Source organism: Vigna unguiculata, chromosome 9, assembly GCF_037176805.1.
Source record: "Vigna unguiculata cultivar grain cowpea cultivar isolate G323 ecotype 2 chromosome 9, ASM3717680v1, whole genome shotgun sequence".
NCBI lineage: Eukaryota > Viridiplantae > Streptophyta > Magnoliopsida > Fabales > Fabaceae > Vigna > Vigna unguiculata.
This window is the reverse complement of record NC_140800.1, coordinates 27,382,468-27,405,443: the sequence shown is the minus strand read 5'-3', so window position 1 is coordinate 27,405,443 and position 22,976 is coordinate 27,382,468.

Genomic DNA, 22,976 nt, shown 5'->3' with positions numbered 1-22,976 from the left:
TGAGCTCGAAATGGCATCCCTCGAGTTGAGCTCGGGATGGCGGATGAACACAAGGAACCCTTGAGTTGAGCTTAGGTTGGCGAGTGTTACCTGTGTGAGTGTGTTGGTTGTGGCCAGTACGGATGGGTCCATATGGATTGCCCTCCTTAGTAGATAGCTGACGAGTTTGGTAGTCTTGGGACGATGCGAACTATGTACGTATTTGGGAACTCCACATGGCGTTACGGTGTATGATCCATAGCAATGGTTCTCGCACGTGCTCTATCGGTTGTGGCCTATAGGTATGGCAGCAAGTCACCTTGGGGTAATCACTAAAAGAGGTAGCACACGAATGATTTGGTTGTGGCCAGGTGATACGAAATAGAGTGAGAAACTTTATTTGGGTGTTTGCATGAATTATATAAATGACTACTTATGTGTATATCAATATGATTGTATGTTGATTTTGTTAAGCTCACCCTATCTGCTTCTGTTTGGCGATAATCGTGTGCGTGGTACACGTCAGCAGAGGATGTTGATGCAGGTGGTGCTGGTGATGCTTAGATTCGGAGCAGGGATAGCATGGGAGTCTTTTTACTTATTTTGTTTTGGAAATAAAATTGTAAACTTTCATGAGGCATTTTGTTGTCTATTTCAGTTTTATAAACTTTGATTTTGGAATTATATTTGGTAGTAATAAAATTTTAAATTTCCCGCGTTTTGGGAAATGAGGAATTATTTTAAATGCGACTTCTTATTTATTTGATTTTATTAAATCCGTAATATCCTGACAGGATGTTACACTCTACGAACCTCCCCGCTCGTAGTTATACTCTACGGACCTACTCGCCCGTAGTCCAACACACGTGATCCACCAGCTACGTATCTCCCCGCACGCAGCATCTCTCAAGTGTGAGCACGAACATACGAACCTACCTCGCTCGTATCCCCACACGAAAGTAACAAGATATGAACCTCCCTGCTCATATCATCACGTGTTCGCCACCATCCATGAACCTACCCGCTCATGGCACAACATCCCCTGATCCAAGTCTCACATCACAACATGATAACGAAACAAGAAAAGCACCCTATGCTACACAAGGTACATACGCAAGCTGGTCTTAGGGATTCCAATGCTTCCACGAACCTGTCCGCTCGTGGTCCAACTCTACGAACCTTCCTGCTCGCAGTCCAAGTCTACAGACCTTCCCGCTCGTACTTCATCACACGTGATCCACCAGCTACGAACCTCCCTGCTCGCAGCATCTCTCAAGTGTGAGCACGGAACATACGAACCTACCTCGTTCGTATCCCCACATGAGAGTAATAGGATATGAACCTCTCCGCTCATATCGTCACGTGTTCATCACCAGTCATGAACCTACCTGCTCATGACAACATCAAGCATATCCCAGACCAGAACTGATGAAGGCATGACCACCTCCTTAGAAGCTCCCTCAAGAAGGATCACTAGAAGCATGTCTAGAGGGGAGTCTTCTATTCCATCACCTTTATCTTTGTTTTGCATTACTTTAGTTTGAATTCCCTAAGTTGGTTTCTAGTTGATTTATTTTGGTTGACTTGTTGACTTTGATCCAAAGTTGACCTTTGACCAAGATTAGATTAACTTAAACCAACATGCTAATCCTTGTTTGCCTTGTTTTATAGGTAATTAAGAGAAAGTAGAGCATGGCTAGGTGGCACTTGGTGATTGGAGCACTTGGATGAAGTGGAAGAGAGAGGAAAGCAAAAAGCATAAAGCAAAAGCAAAAGTAGACATGTACCTTGTCTCCTTTTGCCTTTGTGGTTTATGCCTTAGAAGGTCACTTGGTCTCCTTCCTCTTTTGGCCTAGAATCCTCATGGGAATGCCTCCACCAATCATCTCCCTTCACTTGCCCAAGACTCACTCTCACATTAGGTTTAGGGTTTGCTAGTTAATCCTTTTTCATGTTTTTGTATTTGCTAAAGGACCCCTATGAACTCCTATTTAAAGGGTGCTCCTTGTCTTGTAAAAGGGTTAATCATTTTGTTATGAACTTTGTGCATTCAACCACCAATTTTCGTGAGCTCTCCTTCCTAGAAGTGAACTCACCTTTGCCTTATCTTGCTTGCAAGTGGCGGCACCATCACTCATCTCTAGGGCTTGGTTGGCTTAGATCCCCCCCTATGAGTGGCGTGCTTCTTCCATTCTTCATCTTCTATGCTTTCCATTTTTATTGTTTCTTCTTTCATTTTGCTCTTTAGTGTTGTTATTACCGTGTGTGTTTAAGCTTGAATCCAACTCTCTTCTTCCTTTCATGAGCTTGAGAAATGAACCTTCACATCTAGATAGCATGCTATCTTAATGTCCAGTGGGAATTTTCAAAAAGCTTTCTTAAACAACTTCACCATATTCATAACTCTAAAAGGAAACAAGATAATCCTTCATCATTTGGTATCTAGAGCTTTGGTTTTCCTTGAATATGGTGTTTTCATGTTCTAACCTTGTCTTGTGTAGCTATCTTTGAATGGTCCACATAAAAACAGTGTTGGCAGCAACGTGTGCATTTTTGAAAAAAATACTACAGCTAGCTTGGTGGTCCAAAAGTAACGTTCTTTATATCAAAAGAAAGCTCTGTGAGTCTAGTTTCCAACAAAAAAAAAGAATTAACGCATTTTGGAGTTCTGTGGAGAGAGTTATGATCAAATGAGTGAGCAAAGGTCAGAGCTGCCGAGAATACGAAAAACAACGTTTTCAGGTTATGTTGTGGCAATTTTGGCTTCGGTTTTGTGACTCTTTTGCTCCTAAATGTGGTTGGATAACATGTCTTTGGATGCTTGAGTCTCTTGTCATATGCTTCTTTGAGTTTTCTTGTCCTTGTTTCTAAGTATTTGAGCTATTGCATGAGATCTATGCCTTTTGTTGTTGTATGCTCCTTGAAATTGATTTTGACCTAATTTTTTTGGGAACTAAGTGTTCAAGACACCCTAAAATATCCTTCTCATCATCTTAAGTGCCTAGTTTTGAAAAGAAAAATTATTTTCATGACCAAAAACAGTTTGGCCGAGAGCTAATGTGTTGCTTGGTGAATCCATTTGGCCATTTTTACTAGGTGTTATGCTACCAAATTTTATACTTGGATTTTGGGTGATATTGGCAAATTAGTTCCATGCTTTAACTTGGTTATGATCTTTCTTGGTGTATGCATAATTTGAGGTATAATCTTGGCTTGTTCAAATGCTTTCCATAGAGTCTTTGAAAGTGTTTTTCATTGCTTTAGTCTTGTTCAAGTTTTGTCTTTAAAAACAAGTTTCCTTAGAAGTTAAACTTTCTTGTTTTTTGAGCTTTGCTTGCTTGTCTTTAGGTAATCTTTGTTTTGTCTTAGTAGTTTTCTTTTCCTTGTCTTCCTAGAGTGTTGTGGCTGAGCCACTTGTTTGAGCTTTGAAAAGGTTTTCATCTCTTTAAAGGTATTTTCACTTGTTTGGAAGGTTTTTGAGTGCTAGCCTTGCTTGTGTGCTTTGGGAGTGTGATAAAAAACACTTGGGTGCTTGAGAAGACCACACTTGGTCTCGGGTTTGGAATTTTTTGTTAGCTAACCTCTTCATTGTCTCGGTTTTTGGTGAATATTTGGTGTAGGAACATGAATATAGATCCAATCTTGGAGGTAGAAGAAGAGGAGGAGTCGGTCTCACCTTATTCCCCTCCCATGGTGACTCCTATGGCCCAAGAAAGTGAACAAATGACCCTTGCCAACATCTTACATGAGATGGAAGTGAGTAGGAGAGAAACTTTTGACCAATTGAGGGCAGATAGGAGGCAAAGTGAGATCTTCCTACAAGAGCACATCCAAAGACTTGAGCTTAGGGAAGATGAGAGGAGAAGGAGGAGGTCCTCTTCCGAGGACTCTAGCCATGGTGGAAGAAGAAGAAGGCACGACTATGATGGTGGTGGAAGGCGCAATCAACTCCCACAAAGACAACCTCCACCAATCAAGATTCCAAAGTTCAAGGGGGAGAATGACCCAAACCTCTACATAGAGTGGGAGCAAAAAGTGGACCAAATCTTCAACATTCATTTAGTTGGTGATCAAGAACAAGTAGATTTAGTAGTTTTAGAATTTGAAGATTATGCCATGACATGGTGGCATCAATTGTGTATGGACAATATTAACCAAGAGCCACCCGCGGCATCTTGGATGGACATTAAGACTTTGATGCGCGCTAGATTTGTTCCTTCCTACTATAGGAGGGAGACTCTTTTGAAGCTCCAAAGGCTTCAACAAGGGTCTATGTGTATGAATGAATATTTTAAAATGATGGAGTCCATGCTTCTCAAAGTAGGACTCCAATTTGAAAGTGAAGAAGAAAAGGTAGCTAGATTTGTGAGTGGTCTTAGAAGAGAAGTTCAAGATGTAGTTGAGTTGTATGAGTATTCCACTCTTGACAAAATTTTACACTTGGCCTTAATAGTTGAAAGTCAATTGAAAAAGAAAAAAGAGGCCAAGAGGAATACTTCATACAATGAATACTACTCTAGAACTTGGAAAGGAAAAGAAAGAAAGGATGAGAAACCACCTTCCAAAGACCACCCACCTAGGACTAATTCGTCTAGAACCTCCCATGAAAGTGCAAACTCTTCTCAAAGTTCAAGAACTAGTTCCATCAAATGTTTTAAGTGTTTGGGCTATGGTCACATTGCTTCAAATTGTCCAACAAAGAGGAACATGATCTTGAACCCTAAAGGAGAGGTTGAAAGTGAACATTCTTCTCCCCCCTCCCCTAAAGGTTCTTCCTCCCACACTTCTTCCCAATCTTCAAGTGAGGATTAAATCAAACCTAATGAAGGAGGTTTGTTGGTGGTTAGGCGCATGCTAGGCCAAGTGCCTAAAAAATTTGAAAACCAAAGAGAAAATATTTTTCACTCAAGGTGCCAAATCAATAACAAAACTTGCTCCCTCATAATTGATAGTGGAAGTTGTGTTAATGTGGCTAGCACAAGGGTTGTGGACAAGCTTGGCTTGAAAACCATCCCTCATGCCAAGCCCTATAAGCTTTCTTGGCTTAGTGAGGAAGGTGAGATTAAAGTGGACAAACAAGTCCTTATTAACTTCTCCATTGGAAACTACAAAGATGAGGTATTACATGACTTAGTGCCCATGGAAGCAACCCACATTTTATTAGGAAGGCCATGGCAATTTGATAGGAAAGCTTTTCATGATGGCCATGCCAACAAGTTTACATTTAGCTTCCAAGGCAAAAAAATCACATTACTACCTCTTTCACCAAGAGAAGTCAATGAGGACCAATTGCAAATGATAAAGAAAAGAAAAGAAGAGAAGGCGCAAAAGAAGGCGCAAGGGCATGGCAATGAGTCCAAGAAGAGCATGATCACCCTCAAAGGGGTGAAGAAGGTAATGCTTGCCCAAAAACCCATCTTCCCCCTCCTTCCAAAACCCTCACTCTAGATGTCCCTTAGACTTGTCATTAGTCTTAGATGAGTTCAAAGATGTTTTTCAAGAACCTCCAAAGGATCTCCCACCCCTAAGAGGTATAGAACACCAAATTGATTTCATACAAGGCTCATCTTTGCCTAATAGGGCAGCCTATAGGACTAGTCCCGAGGAGGCTAAGGAAATTCAAAAACAAGTGAATGAGTTGTTAGAAAAGGGGTGGGTGCAACATAGCATGAGTCCTTGTGCAATGCTCGTGATTCTTGTCCCCAAAAAGGATGGAACATGGAGAATGTGCATAGATTGTAGGGTTATCAACAACATAACCATCAAGTATAGGCATCCTATTCCTAGATTAGATGATTTGATTGATGAGTTACATGGTGCAACCATATTTTCCAAAATAGACTTGAAGAGTGGATACAATCAAATTAGAATCAAAGAAGGTGATGAATGGAAAACCTCTTTCAAGACTAAGTTTGGATTATATGAGTGGTTAGTCATGCCTTTTGGCTTGACCAATGCACCTAGTACATTCATGAGACTCAAGCACCATGTTCTTAGAGAGTTCTTAGGGAAGTTTGTTGTGGTGTACTTTGATGACATTCTCATTTATAGTATGTCTCAAGATGACCACTTGCATCATTTAAGGAGTGTGTTAGAAACCTTAAGGAAGGCATCCTTGTATGCTAACATGGAGAAATGTGTGTTTGGGATGGATCATGTGATCTTCCTAGGTTTCAAAATAAATCAACATGGGGTCCATGTGGACCAAGAAAAAGTGATGGCCATCAAGGATTGGCCTCCCCCAAAGAATGTAAGTGAGCTTAGGTCTTTCCATGGGTTAGCTAGTTTCTATAGGAGGTTTGTGCCAAACTTTAGCACCATAGCCGCCCCTCTCAATGAATTGGTCAAGAAAGGTGTGGCCTATAAGTGGGACAAAGATCAAGAAAAGGCTTTTGAAACTTTAAAACAAAAATTGATCAATGCAGCACTCTTAGCCCTCCCTAACTTCTCCAAAACTTTTGAAATTGAGTGTGATGCATCCAATGTAGGCATTGGGGTCGTGCTTCTCCAAGAAGGGCACCCCATAGCTTATTTTAGTGAGAAACTCAAGGGGAGTCACATCAACTACTCCACCTATGACAAAGAACTTTATGCCATTGTGAGAACTTTGCAAACTTGGCAACACTATCTTCTTTCAAAGGAGTTTGTGATACATAGTGACCATGAGTCACTCAAATTTTTGAAAAGCCAAGGCAAGTTAAACAAGAGACATGCTAGGTGGGTAGAGTTCTTAGAACAATTCCCATATGTGATCAAACATAAGCAAGGAAAGGCTAACATTGTGGCGGATGCACTTTCAAGAAGGCATTCCCTCCTTTCCATTCTTGAAACTAAATTTCTTAGTTTTGATCATATTAAGGAATTGTATCCAAAGGATGTTGATTTCTCCCCCATTCTTAGTGAGTGCCACCAAGGGGCTTACAAAGACTTTTACCTTCTCAATCAATATCTTTTCAAAGGTAAGAGACTTTGCATTCCCCAAGGTTCCTTAAGAGCCTCACTCATTAGAGAGGCACATGAGGGAGGATTAATGGGGCATTTTGGGCCAAACAAGACTTTGGAAGTCTTGAAAGAACACTTCTATTGGCCTCACATGAGGAAGCATGTAGATAGGCATTGTAAAGGTTGCATAGCATGCATGAAAGCCAAGTCTAGAGTCCAACCCCATGGTCTTTACACCCCTTTGCCTATCCCTTCCAAGCCTTGGGTTGACATTTCTATGGATTTTGTCTTAGGCCTCCCAAGGACCAAAAAAGGTAGGGATTCCATTTTTGTAGTGGTGGATAGGTTCTCTAAGATGGCCCATTTCATTCCTTGCCATAAGATTGATGATGCAACTTATATTGCAAATCTTTTCTTCAAGGAAGTGGTAAGACTACATGGCCTACCTAGGTCCATTGTAAGTGATAGGGACTCCAAGTTCCTAAGCCATTTTTGGAGAACCTTGTGGGGTAAACTTGGCACCAAGCTTCTTTTCTCCACCACTTGTCATCCCCAAAGTAATGACCAAACCGAGGTGGTTAATAGAACCCTAGGACAAATGCTAAGATGTATGATAGTGCAAAACATTAGAGAGTGGGAGGAACTTCTTCCCCACATAGAGTTTGCCTACAATAGGGTTGTGCATTCCACTACTTCTCATTCCCCTTTTGAGGTTATGTATGGGTTCAATCCCCTAACTCCCTTAGACCTCCTTCCCCTACCCACTCATGAGGCATGGACTTGCCAAGATGGTGAGGCCAAAGCCAAGTACATCCAAGACTTGCATTCACAAGTCAAGGAAACCATTGAGAGGAGAGTTAAGAAACAACAAAAGGATGGTAATAAGGGAAGAAATGATGAAGGATTGACCCCAACCAAGGATGGAGGCACATGCTTAAGAAGACTAAGCATGTTTAGAAAGGAAATTCATTAATCCTTCATCCCTTTCATTTGTGTTTGTTATTTTTGATTCCCTAAGTTGCCTTAGTTAAATCAACTTTAGTTGACTTGTTGACCTTTGACTAGGTTTGACTTGTTGACTATAGTTGACTTGACTTAAGCCAACATGCTAATCTATGTTTATTTGCTTTCTAGGTTAATTAGGAGTAAGAAAGCAATGCTAGGTGGTGCATGGTGATTGGGGAGCATAAATGATGTGGAGGAGAGAGTAAAGCAAAGACATAAAGCATAAAGTAAAAGCCATAAAACAAGTGTACCTATGTACCTTTGGTCTCCTTTGTTTTTAGCACACTTTGGCCACATTTTGGAGACATATGAGACACATTCTTTGTCTCCTTTTGTGCTAGAACGAAATTAGCCTTGCACACACCATAGTTAGCTCTTTTGTCTCTCATTTTTTGTAACCTTATTTGACCTAGTTTCTAGAAGCTAGGGTTAGGTTTTTGTAGAGACATCCTTAGGTATCTTTTATTTGCTTAGAGGCCCCTAAACTCTTCTATATAAGGGGTGCTCCTAGACATGTAAAAGGGTTGAACATTTTGAAGTAAAAACACTCTTGTGTCTCAACCATTTGTGAGAGTTTCCTCCCTAGAGAGTGAATACTTTTAAGCCTTATCTTGCATAGCAAGTGGCGGCACACATCCACTCATCTTCAAGGTTGCCATGGCTTCTAGCCTAGCCTTGTAGTGGCGTGCTTCTCACATTTTTACCATTCCTTTTCTCTCCATTTTATGTTTTCTTCTTCCTTTAATTGTTCTTGGTTTTCTATGGTTTATGTGCTTTCCATTTCCTTTTTGTTTTGAATCAATCCATCATCTTTTTCTCTTGAGCTTTGTGAAAGGAACCTTCACATCTAGATAGCTTGCTATCTTAATGTCCAGTGGGGATTTCACTTAGCTTTCTTAATCAACTCACACCATATTCAATAATCTTAAAAAGGAACAAGATAATCCTTCATCATTTGGTATCTAGAGCCTAGGTTATCTTGAAATGGTGTTTTTCATGTGCTAACCTGGTCTTGTTGTAGCTATCTTTGTATGGTTCAAATCCATTTCCATTGCACACAAAAACAATGCTGGCAGAAACTGTTCACGATTTTAAAAGATTAAACTGCACCTGATCAGTGATCCAAAAATTACGTTCTTTATATCAAAAGAAAGCTCTGTGAGTCTAGTTTCCAACAAAAAAAGAATTAACGCATTTGGAGTTCTGTGGAGAGAGTTATGATCAAATGAGTGAGCAAAGGTCAGAGCTGCCGAGAATACGAAAAACAACGTTTTCAGGTTATGTTGTGGCAATTTTGGCTTCGGTTTTGTGACTCTTTTGCTCCTAAATGTGGGTGGATAACATGTCTTTTGATGCTTAGTCTTTGAGCCTCAAATCCATGAGTTTAAATGCATGATAGCTACATGTTTGTGTCTTTGTGTATGTCATGTTGAGTCTTTAAATGTGCCTAACTTTTGCTTGAGTCATATGTCATGTTAACTTGAAGTTTTCTTATTCTTGTTTTTCCAAGTATTTGAATCTTGCTTTCACTTTATGTCTTGCTTGATGTATGCTCCATGAAATTGATTTTGGCCTAAAACTTGAGGAACTAAGTGTCCAAGCCACCTAAAACTCTTTCTCACCATTTTATGAAACTAGTTGTGAAAGAAGAAAATTTTGCACCAATTTTTGTCTAAAAACCGAGAGCAACCTTTCTCCTTGGTGAACTAAAAGTGTGCTTTTCACTAGGTGTTATGCTACTAGTTTTAATACTTGAGAATTGGTGATATTGGCTAATTAGTTCCATGCTTTAACTTGGTTATGATCTTTCTTGATGTATGCATGATTTAAGACTTGAAGATGCTTGTCAAGTGCTTTCCATAGAGTCTTTAAAATGTGCTTTTCTTGTTTTAGTCTTGTTAAAAGTTTTGTCTCAAACTTTTTTTCTTTAGAGTTTAGCTTTCCTTGTTTTTGTGATTTTCTTGCTTGTCACTAGGTGTTCTTTGTTTTGTCTTAGTAGTTTTCTTTTCTTGAAACTCTCGGGATGTTGTGGCCGAATCTCTTGTATTGCATTTGAAAGATTTTGAACAAGTTTTTAAAAGTGTTTGCTTCACTCCTTTGGTGGATTTTGAGTGCTAGCCTTGCCTTGTTACTTTGGGAGAGTGATCTAAACACTTGGGTTACATTTTGGGTTGGATTTGGTCTCGGTTTTCATGTTTTCTAACCTCTAATCCATTTATTTTGTCTCGGATTTGAGTGTTTTTGTTGTAGGAATCATGGCAAGTTCATCAAATGCACCTACACCAAACAAAAACAATACATTGATGAGATTGCTTCGGGATTTGGAGTTGTCTAGGAAGGAGGCCTTTGAACAATTGAGAAAAGACAAGGAGCAAAGTGACCTAAGAATCCAAGAGCACATTCAAAGGCTTGAAGCTAGGGAGAAAGAAAGAGAGCCTAGGAAAAGAGGGCATTCTAGGCGCAACCCATCACAAGAGAAGCAAACTCCAAAGATTCCTAAGTTCTATGGTGGAAGTGATCCCAAAATCTTCCTTGATTGGGAAGCTAAAGTTGATCAAATTTTCATTGAAAATCATGTAAAGGATCAAACACAAGTTGATCTAGTAGTTTTAGGATTTTTGGAGTACGCCAATACTTGGTGGCATAAAGTTTGTAAGAATTATGACCAAGGGTCACCCACGGCTTCTTGGATGGACATTAAAACTCTTATGCGCGCTAGATTTGTTTCTCCCTCCTATAGGAAGGAACTTATTTTGAAGCTCCAAAGGCTTCACCAAGGTCCTATGAGTGTGAGTGAATACTTTAAAGAATTAGAGTCTCAAATGCGTAGGGTTGAAATAAAAGAAACTAACAAAGAGAAAATAAAAAGATTTGTGAGTGATCTTAGGAGAGACATAAAAGACCAAGTAGAGTTGTATGAGTACTCCACTCTTGAAAATGTTTTCACACTTGCCCTTGGGATTGAAATTCAATTGAAAAGAAAAAGAAGGGCAAGGAAGAGTTACTCACCCAACCACTACTTTAGTCACTCATGGAAGGGAAAGGATAAAAAGAAACATGATAAGTTCCCTTCTAACTCTCATCAAGAACCACCAAGTAAAAGTAAGTCACCAAGTGATCACATTCACCATTCCACTTCTCAAAGATCAAGTTCCATTAAATGTTTTAAATGTTTGGGTTATAATCACATTGCTTTAAATTGCCCAACCAAAAGGACCATGATCTTAAAGAAGAGTAATGATGTTGAAAGTGAACACTCATCTCCCATTCTCTTTCAAAAGAATCTTCTTCCTTTAGTAAAACTAAAATTTTTATGTTATTAAGGCGCATGATAGGTCAAGATCAAAGTGAGCTTGAGCCAACTCAAAGAGAAAACATTTTTCAATCTAGATGCAAGATTAACAAATGGGTTTGCTCTCTAATTATTGATGGAGGAAGTAGTACCAATGTAGCTAGCACAAGGTTGGTGGAAAAGCTTTGCTTAGAGACCATTCCTCATGCTAAGCCCTACAAGCTTGCTTGGATAAGTAAAGAGGGAGAAATAGATGTCAATAAACAAGTCCTAATTAACTTCTCTATAGGAAGCTACAAAGATGAGGTGTTATGTGATGTTGTTCCCATGGAAGTCACACATATCTTACTAGGTAAGCCATGGCAATTTGATAAACAAACTTTACATGATGGTCATACCAACCAATACATTTTCTTCATAAATGGGAAAAGGATCACTTTAAAACCTCTATCACCTCAAGAAGTTAATAAGGATAGAAATATAATAAGAAAAGATAAAGAAGAAAAAGAAAAGGGGCAAGCTTTCACTAAGGTGTTACTTGCCTACAAAAAAATTCTTCCAAAGCAAGATGGAAATCACCCTTCCTTCCCTTCCCAAGCCAAAAAGGAAGGCCCAAAGCACAAGAAAGATAGGAAGAGTAGTCTAGAAAAAAAAGATGGCCTAACCAAAGCTAGGGGTAATACCCTTAGAAAGGATGGAACAAGAGCTCATAAAAGGGAGGTGCAAATCCTCCCCCAAATCAAGTCAAGCTCCATCTACAAAGGCTTAAGGAATTTGTGGTCAAATTCTCTCCAAGGAGGGGAGGATGATGAAGGATTGACCCCAACCAAGGATGGAGGCACATGCTTAAGAAGACTAAGCATGTTTAGAAAGGAAGTTCATTAATCCTTCATCCCTTTCATTTGTGTTTGTTATTTTTGATTCCCTAAGTTGCCTTAGTTAAATCAACTTTAGTTGACTTGTTGACCTTTGACTAGGTTTGACTTGTTGACTATAGTTGACTTAACTTAAGCCAACATGCTAATCTATGTTTATTTGCTTTCTAGGTTAATTTGGAGTAAGAAAGCAATGTTAGGTGGTGCATGGTGATTGGGGAGCATAAATGATGTGGAGGAGAGAGTAAAGCAAAGGCATAAAGCATAAAGTAAAAGCCATAAAACAAGTGTACCTATGTACCTTTGGTCTCCTTTGTTTTTAGCACACTTTGGCCACATTTTGGAGACATATGAGACACATTCTTTGTCTCCTTTTGTGCTAGAACGAAATTAGCCTTGCACACACCATAGTTAGCTCTTTTGTCTCTCATTTTTTGTAACCTTATTTGACCTAGTTTCTAGAAGCTAGGGTTAGGTTTTTGTAGAGACATCCTTAGGTATCTTTTATTTTCTTAGAGGCCCCTAAACTCTTCTATATAAGGGGTGCTCCTAGACATGTAAAAGGGTTGAACATTTTGAAGTAAAAACACTCTTGTGTCTCAACCATTTGTGAGAGTTTCCTCCCTAGGGAGTGAATACTTTTAAGCCTTATCTTGCATAGCAAGTGGCGGCACACATCCACTCATCTTCAAGGTTGCCATGGCTTCTAGCCTAGCCTTGTAGTGGCGTGCTTCTCACATTTTTACCATTCCTTTTCTCTCCATTTTATGTTTTCTTCTTCCTTTAATTGTTCTTGGTTTTCTATGGTTTATGTGCTTTCCATTTCCTTTTTGTTTTGAATCAATCCATCATCTTTTTCTCTTGAGCTTTGTGAAAGGAACCTTCACATCTAGATAGCTTGCTATCTTAATGTCCAGTGGGGATTTCACTTAGCTTTCTTAATCAACTCACACCATATTCAATAATCTTAAAAAGGAACAAGATAATCCTTCATCAAGAAACGAAGTCATCTTCCAAGAGGGAGATTGGGTTTGGCTTCACTTGAGAAAGGAGAGATTCCCTACTCAAAGGAAGTCTAAGCTCCTCCCTAGAGGGGATGGCCCTTTTCAAGTCATTAGGAGAATTAACAACAATGCTTATGAGTTAGACTTACCCCCAAGCTAAAACATAAGTAACTCATTTAATGTTTGTGACCTTTCTCCTTTTGATGTAGGGTTTAAGAATTCGTGGTCGAATTCTCTCCAAGAAGGGGAGGATGATGAAGGCATGACCACCTCCTTAGAAGCTCCCTCAAGAAGGATCACTAGAAGCATGTCTAGAGGGGAGTCTTCTATTCCATCACCTTTATCTTTGTTTTGCATTACTTTAGTTTGAATTCCCTAAGTTGGTTTCTAGTTGATTTATTTTGGTTGACTTGTTGACTTTGATCCAAAGTTGACATTTGACCAAGATTAGATTAACTTAAACCAACATGTTAATCCTTGTTTGTCTTGTTTTGTAGGTAATTAAGAGAAAGTAGAGCATGGCTAGGTGGCACTTGGTGATTGGAGCACTTGGATGAAGTGGAAGAGAGAGGAAAGCAAAAAGCATAAAGCAAAAGCAAAAGTAGACATGTACCTTGTCTCCTTTTGCCTTTGTGGTTTATGCCTTAGAAGGTCACTTGGTCTCCTTCCTCTTTTGGCCTAGAATCCTCATGGGAATGCCTCCACCAATCATCTCCCTCCACTTGGCCAAGACTCACTCTCACATTAGGTTTAGGGTTTGCTAGTTAATCCTTTTTCATGTTTTTGTATTTGCTAAAGGACCCCTATGAACTCCTATTTAAAGGGTGCTCCTTGTCTTGTAAAAGGGTTGATCATTTTGTTATAAACTTTGTGCATTCAACCACCAATTTTCGTGAGCTCTCCTTCCTAGAAGTGAACTCACCTTTGCCTTATCTTGCTTGCAAGTGGCGGCACCATCACTCATCTCTAGGGCTTGGTTGGCTTAGATCCCCCCCTATGAGTGGCGTGCTTCTTCCATTCTTCATCTTCTATGCTTTCCATATTTATTGTTTCTTCTTTCATTTTGCTCTTTAGTGTTGTTATTGTCGTGTGTGTTTAAGCTTGAATCCAACTCTCTTCTTCTTTTCATGAGCTTGAGAAATGAACCTTCACATCTAGATAGCATGTTATCTTAATGTCCAGTGGGAATTTTCAAAAAGTTTTCTTAAACAACTTCACCATATTCATAACTGTAAAAGGAAACAAGATAATCCTTCATCAAGAACCAACACAACAAGTCATGCAAAACATATCACAATGCACCCTGCCACTACACCATCGCCTAGCGTAGCTTAAGCACCGCTAGGCGAAATGGCAATACAGACTGCTTGGCGGTTCCACATCACCACCGGGCACCACAACTCACAAGACATCCATGTTTCCTACTATCGCCTGGCGGTCCACTCTTCACCGCCAGGCGCTACACCAGTAATGTGACACTACTGGTTTTAGATACACTAATTCCTTTCCTAGCATTCAACCATTCAATTCTCAACCATCCAGAAATCAACATACACATTCATATATTCCAAATTACAACATCACAACACATATGCATCTTTCAAGTATAAACAGACATTCCTCTCATTTATAATTCATATATACTTACCTCTTAAATCAATTCCAACACACGTTATTTTCCCCTTCTCATTTTCCCAACCCTTTGCATGTTTACAAGTCACCTACCCCACATAAGACACAATCAAAACTATATACTTATTTTGCATGCTCTCGCAATTCCATTACATTTAAAGTATGATTATCATGTTCCCATACTTTCCTAAAACCTGTCATGATCATGCAACACTCGGCCATAGTGATATCATCAATAGTGACCTTTTTCATACACTTATAACATCATACATTCGAGCTAACATATATATGTTCATATATTCAACATGTCTCAGCAAGCACTATCAAAAATACCTTCATCAATCAAGGCCATACCAGCACTTGAGCACACTTAATCATCCATTAGTAATTATACTATTAGGGAATTCAAACAACCAATCATGAGTGACATATATCAGGCATCCAATTCAAATCTCCACCGTTCAAAGTGAAGAACAACATGTTGTGAATCACCTTCCAAAATTTCACCTAAATTGGACAGTTAACAAATCAGAAAATGCAGTTTTACGAAAACTGCACAAACTAGAAACGATGGTGGCGCCTAGCGCCCAGAAGTGAGGAAGGCGGCGCCTGGCGGGCCTATGCTAGCGCCAAGCAGTTCCTGTTCCACGAAAGATATGAAAAACAACGTTTTTCGTGAATCAAAGCACCACACATCACTGGTATGCACCTGGCGGCAACCAAGGTGCCGCCAAGTGGTTCTTGTTGTTCAAGGAACCCCAACATTCTTCTTTGAACCTGCAAACCTCAACCCATTCACAACAACTCTGAGTTCAACCAATTTATGACTCTAAAGATACAATTCCATCTTTTAGGATTAGAATTCATTCTCTAACACTTCCCATACCCGAATTCATTCATATTTTCCATTTAGATTAGTGTTGTTTTCGAAATCCCCAATTCATCAACCCTAAGATAACCTTCATGCAATTATCATCTCAATTAAACCCCAATTCCACGAATTTCCAATGAAATACGATGTTTAATCATTCATAAAGATTAGAACGCGATTTCTCCCCGATCAGAAACCTCCCAGAACCTGAGAAACATCAAAATTGAGCCAAAAGTGGCTCGTGTCGCCTGGCGGGTATTCATCACCGCCAGGCCCTTCATAAAACCCAGAAAACTAAGTACACCAACATGCGTCGCCTAGCGGTTAAGCCTGTGCCGCCAGGCGGTTCCGTCTCTAGAACCCCCAATTACCCAAAAACAGGATGAGTCGCCTGGCGGCGATTCATCACCCGCCAGGCGATTTTTTGAAAATTACATAAACAACAAAAATACATGAAATAGCAGAGTACATGCATTCAAATTCTCATACATTTCATACAAATAACAACACGAAATAAAAGGTTCGGTTCCAGCTCCCCTAACCTGGATAATTCTTGCTCACTTGGAAGAATTAGAACTTTTCTTGTGCCACCACTAGTCCAGCCTTAAACTTCTCCCAATGCACTTCATGCTATGCTAAATTCCCCTCAAAATCACCTTCAAACTCTCTCCCTCACTGCCAAATTCGTGTGCCCTCTTTGCTCCATCATTTTTTTCTCTTTCTTCTCCAAAAACCAGCTTAATTAGACCATTAACTAAGCCTTAATGCTTGTTAATTAGATGAAAACGAAAATGACTTTAAAGGTGGAGTTAATGGCCCTTCAAAGACCATTAGTGGCTGCCTCCCCAACCCCCTAGGCTGCCCGTTTTGCAGCTAGGGTTTCTCTCCTTTTTCATATTCTTGCCAAAAGAAAATTTGGCAAAAAGAAAGCTTAATTCATTCTTAGCAAGGTTTGAACCCACAACCATTCAATCACAAGGTAAGTGCACAACCAATTCATGTTTCGTGATAATTCCTATAATTTTAGGATTACATTATCACTAATCACATCCAAACATAACATTCAAAATAATGCACTTATTAAAATAACACACAATTTAGCACACAAAGGACTTGAACCCAAGTCCTCTCACAACAACCAAGTACTCTCAACCAGTTGAGCTAGTACTTTTTCACATCATAACAATTCGCATTAAATGTAATAAGGCTCCTACTACCCGCATTTATTAAATAATTATTTATTTAATCATTTAAATTTCTCGGGTCTTACAATTACTAAGACCAAAATTTTCTTTTTCATTCATGCATACTTGCACAAAAATAACAAAAACAAAATGCAACAAAGAGATAAGCCTCTAACTCACACTGAAGTTACATTTGAGATATAGAGTTATTTTTGGATACTTGTAATACATGTTTTCAGGCATAGACACCAATCAGAGTATGAGAAAATAGCTTCGGGATTTTGTTTCTAGTCAAAGTCCATGCTTTTAGTTGTACACTTGCAAATATTTTCATCCCGTCAACCTTTGGATTTCTAAACACAACATTATTCTTATGATCCCATATACTTCTTGGATTCGGATTCCTAGAGCGATTCTGGCAAAGCATCAAAGGACCACAATTCAAATGTTCTGAGATCTTTTGTACCCATAACCACAAAGCCCAACCATGGTTAGCATCACCTCATCAATAGTGCCACCTTCAACGCCGAAAATATATGTTCGATATTAAACACAGGAAAAACATAAATAATGAATCCAAAAGGATAACCACGAAAGATTCAAACAACAAGGCAAAGGTATTTAACATCGCTCTTATACCAAATGTAAAACTAATGCGAGAAAGGATTAAGGACTAACCTTCAGCCATTGACACATTGTCATGAGAATCCTTTAATGTGCTTTTTCGTTTGAAATCCTCAATCTCTAAACTTGGGTGGTATAGTATACTATAGAAGATAACATATTTGATTACCTAAAACATAGAGCACCTGTGAGATTTATCAAGATATTTGTCCATCATAGTAGTTGTCATACTAAATTGTTGTCAATTACATGGAATTACAGTATCAAAATTTATGCAATAATTATAAAATTAATTGATAAATGGACCACATATGTGGAATTAATTTACCATATAAATATCTCATATTATCCCATATCACATATTTGGGCAATTATCAACCAGACAAAGATGGTATAAGGGAGTACTTTTGCCAACTTTTTAAACAAGACAAATTCATTGTTAAACATCTGACTCCTCGTGACCCATTGATTCAAGACAAAGAAGGTAGAGGGAGTACTTTCTCCAACTTTTTAAACAATATCGATTCATTGGTGTTGAACGTCCTATCCCTCATGATCCTCATTGTCTCAGTCTTAACTACGTCTTGTTCCTTTTTCTTTTCTATGAATTTGATTCGTTAACTTAGTCCTGAAGTAGCAAATAGGTCTTTTCTTTTTATGTTTCTTTGTGTTTTTTGTGTTCTTTGAGTGATACAAATGTAAACTTTGATTGGATGTGTCATTGATTAGCATTAATGCTTAATGTGTCAATGTTTTAATTTGATTTTAGGAAAGAGTATTTAAGTTTATCTTATTCCAATATTCGATTATGTTTCTATCGAGAATATTTTTTGTTATGCATGTAGACTTTATATATATATATATATATATATATATATATATATATATATATATATATATATATATATATATATATATATATATATATATATATATATATATATATATATATATATACTTATTTTCTTGATAAATATTATCCAAACTCTTATTCAAGTGAAAATGCCATTTTTGGTATCCCATCACTTATTGATCTTTTATAGGCATACTTTGAAGAAGAAAAGGAATCAAAATTTCTTTAGTTTAAGTAATCTTTCTTCTTATAATTGTATGCAAAACTTACGAAATAAGATAAGATTTAAGTTAAAATATGAGTTTCATAAAATTCTTTTAAACACAATAAAGATCAGGGTAAAGGAAATCTATGAATACATATTTAATTACCACTAGTGTAGAAACAATGTTCAACGACACCAAATATCAACGGTTCCAACGACATGTTGTGGAAAAAAAGGCGATGGCTTTTTTTGTAAATAGTTGGACAAAAACAACAACGATTTTACCCCAAATCGTCGTTGATGTGACAGAGCGTACCGCTATATGGTTTTGCTCTTATCATAGACCTCATCCCCCTTATTTGAAGAGCATAATTGATACATAAGTTTTTTTCAATAAATGCCTTCATTTATACATTAATCTTGAATATATAATCTCATGTTTTGTATTGATTATTTTAACTTTTGTACTTTTAATGGACAAAGTATATTGAGTGGTAGATCGACTGTCAATACTAAAAAGGGCACTTGGATTTCCCTCCAGGTACTTATACTATATATATCATTTATTTACTTAGTATTGTCATGTGTATTTATAACTAAGTACAATTACTGTCACTGTAGTGTAATAAACAAACTGGGAGCTTTGAGTGTGGCTATTATGTGATGCAATGGATGACAACAATTGTTCAAGACAATTATGAAAGTGGTTGGGATGTGGTAATATACTAACTTATTTCATATACTAATTTTAACTTAACATAATTTACATATGTATTGCTATTAATTTTTCCAACACTTTTGTAGAAATTCAATGAACCAAGTCCAATGGATTCAAGAGCAATAACTTATGTTCAAAAAGCGTAGACAAAGTACTTTCTATAGATTATAACTATATCTGGATTGAAACTTTATCTGAATAGGAATTTTGTTTTTGCATTGGGTCTATTTTTCTGAATTGCAGGTTCATATAAGACATTAAACAAAGCTCGCTTTCTTAAAAAATAACCATAATTAACGACGGTTATGACCATAACCGTTGTTAAAACAAGTCTAATCCACAACGGTTGGTGCCAAAACCATCGTCGTTACTCTTTGGACTTCTAGTCCAAGTCCAAACCCATATTGTTGTCGTTCATAGTTCAATGACGGCTCTTCAAACTGTGATCATATTAGTTAATAATGACGACAGTTATAAAATTGTCGTTGTTGTTTGCTGCTTTTAACGAAGACTTAATCAACGATGGATTTGGAATCGTCTTCATAGGCTTTGGTTAGTTATCATGGATAAGCATTGCTAGAGTAGTATACTATAGTTAAACAAAACACTATTATCATTTTGTAATATTTTTCAACTTATTAGTTTAATATATTTTTATATATAATTTTTTTAAGTACAATTACAATATAAATAAATATATATCTTAAGTGAAAAATTACATTAAAAAAGATAAGGAACCTTGAAAAATGTTGTATTGGAATAAATTTGAATAGTAATGATTTAAGTCTAGGTGGTAATAGAATTGACAAAAAGATGTGGTATTTTAAAAATTATTGGGATGTTATATAAACATCTCCAATTGCATGAAAATGACATGTTAGTTTCATACATTGAATATGCCAAATTCCCATCCCAAAAGCCATTAAATGAAAATCACCTGTGCCAAAATGTAAGAGCTCCACTTGGGCCCAGTTTCATCAATGGTATACAAATTATTCATGTTATGATTATACAAATTTTAAAAAAAAAAATGATTTATCAAATCTTTATTAAACACACTTATTGAACAGCAATGACTCGTTTTTTTTTTCTCATAATAAAAAAGAAAATGTGTGATTTTTTAGAGGTCATGAATGAAAAAGAAAAAATAGGGTGAGTGCTCAATTTGATGTGATGAATTAATGTATCACCCATATATCCATGCTACGCACATGCAACGTTATATGTAGATAAAGTTGCTAGATTTTCATTCCTTGTCAAAAGGTAGGTTGTCTTTTCAGCCAAATCATGTTCCTAAACCAAGCACATACCTACCTTATTTTTCTCTATGACTGTTAGTTCGAAATAAGTTAGAATTCTTTTTTTTTTTAGTTTTTATATTACCGGTGATAAAATGAATTTATATTATATAAATATATAAATAGGTGTAAGTTTTATTTTATAAATTAATTTTATAGATTTAAAGTTGATTATTTAAAATAATATTAAAATTGTTTAAAAATTATTCTTTACGAAAATTTATAATTTGCTAAATTTATTATATCACTTGTTACTATCTAATTTTATGTTTAATATATATATATATATATATATATATATATATATATATATATATATATATATATATATATATATATATATATTTATTGACAATATAAAAAAATGGTTGAACATTTCATATTTATAAATCTTACTTGATAAATTAATTTTATAAGATATTTTTGTAATATGTCTAAATAACATCGAAACATCATAGGCCAATATCTCCTAAAAGAAATGGTAAGGAAACTAGTGTGTTTTCTAGGATTAGTTGTTTTTTCTTTTTTCTTTTTTTCTTTCTTTCTATTATCTCTTAAATAGAAATAGAACTAAACATGTTGAGATCAATAATTATATATACACTCGTCAATAAAACAATCTAGTCTAATGGTATTTTTTATTTTTGAAAATAAATTCAATATCACAACACCTTTGTGTTAGCAACACAATAAAACTCATCAAGAACTATTAAGAAAATCGATTAGTGTACATTAGTATTTTTCAAATATATAATCATAGAGACTAATTAAAAAGTTGGGTAGTAATCGCATTACTATGTAAAAAAGGTATATACCTTTTTTCCTTTAATCTTAACCATATAAATGTAATATATTGATTTATGTGTCTATCATCACAGATTTAAGTTTAGATTTTTCATGAACACAAAAGGACATATATGAGAGGCCTGTCGTATCAACTTCTTTAAACAAAATATCTTTGATAGATTATTATTATTATTAATATATATATATATATATATATATATATATATATATATATATATATATATATATATATATATATCATTTTGCATGTATAAAATAAATTAGTAGCTAATTTCCTCAAACATTTTTAATTTAACTATTTAACTTGTAAGTCTTCAGGTTGTTTATAAGTTATCATTTTTAATTTTACAAAACAAATCAATTACATCTGAACAAATAAACATATAGGAGTTTATTAATTATATTGCATATTTTTAACTTAATCTCCATTTTAGTTTTAAATAAATAAATCGTAATAAAATAAAGTAAGAGATCCATGGTGTTTAACAGGACAAACTAGAAGACAAAAATTGTATTAGTAAAAAAAGTAAAAGAAGATTAACAAAAAAGTATAAGATAGCTTTACTTTTATAAAAAGAAAAAAAAAACATCAAAGATATAACTTTTTGAGAGACAGAAATTTCAATAAGTGATTTTATAAATGGAAATAAATAATTTAAAATACACCGACTTGTAACTCAGACTTTCGTCTTCTTTCAGCCACCATGTGACCATTGCATGTAATTTCACATCTTCTTATATGTTTGGATGTTATTTTTTCTCAACTTTTGAATTCTATTATCTTTTATACATATTTTTTAAATTTTCTCACATGAACCCCTTTTCATATTTTTAGATTTCAAACATATTTAAATGTTAAATAAATAATTTGAAATTGTATAAAAATATATTATTGCTGAAAATTATTCCTGTTTTAATACTTGAACCGTCTGGGATAAATCAATATGAGCTTCGAGATAAAAAGAAAAAAAGAAAAAACTGTTTACCATGGAGTAAACAAAATTAGAAAAAAAATACGTGTAATTAATTTATAGCAAAAAGTGTCATGTATCCTCATTGAAATCATAGTAAATAAATTTTAATTGTAAATTATTTGGTCAAAGAGAATAAAAATGCAATATTTTTAATTGCTCAATCAATTTTACAATACATTAACTAAAACACATACACCATATGTATCTATATTTTTTACTACAAATAATTAATTAATTTTAGAAAATAATTAAATTTAAATAAATAATTACTTAAAAGAATAAAATTATTCAATTTAAAAAATAATTAAATTGTAATACACATTCACTAAAAAAAATTATTTTAATTTAGAAAACAATTACTTACGAAAGCAAAATTAAAAAAATTGTAAACATATTTATCTTATAACAAGAAAAATTAAGTAAAACAAGTCACAATCAAATCGTAATATTTACACGGTTATACTTTTTAGTGCATAAATTGATCGCGACTAAATTTTTGACCTAGTAATAAATATTTGACTATTGATACAAGAGTCACGATCTCATGTACTTTTAGAAAATTATTGAAATATATTTATATATTTTCAGATATATGTATTACCAGAAAAAAAAAAGTATGTACACCAAAGAGTGAATTTCGTATCTTATATTTCAAGAACGTAAATTATTATCCATGATAATAACTTATTTTAATTACTTTTACTTTTAATTAG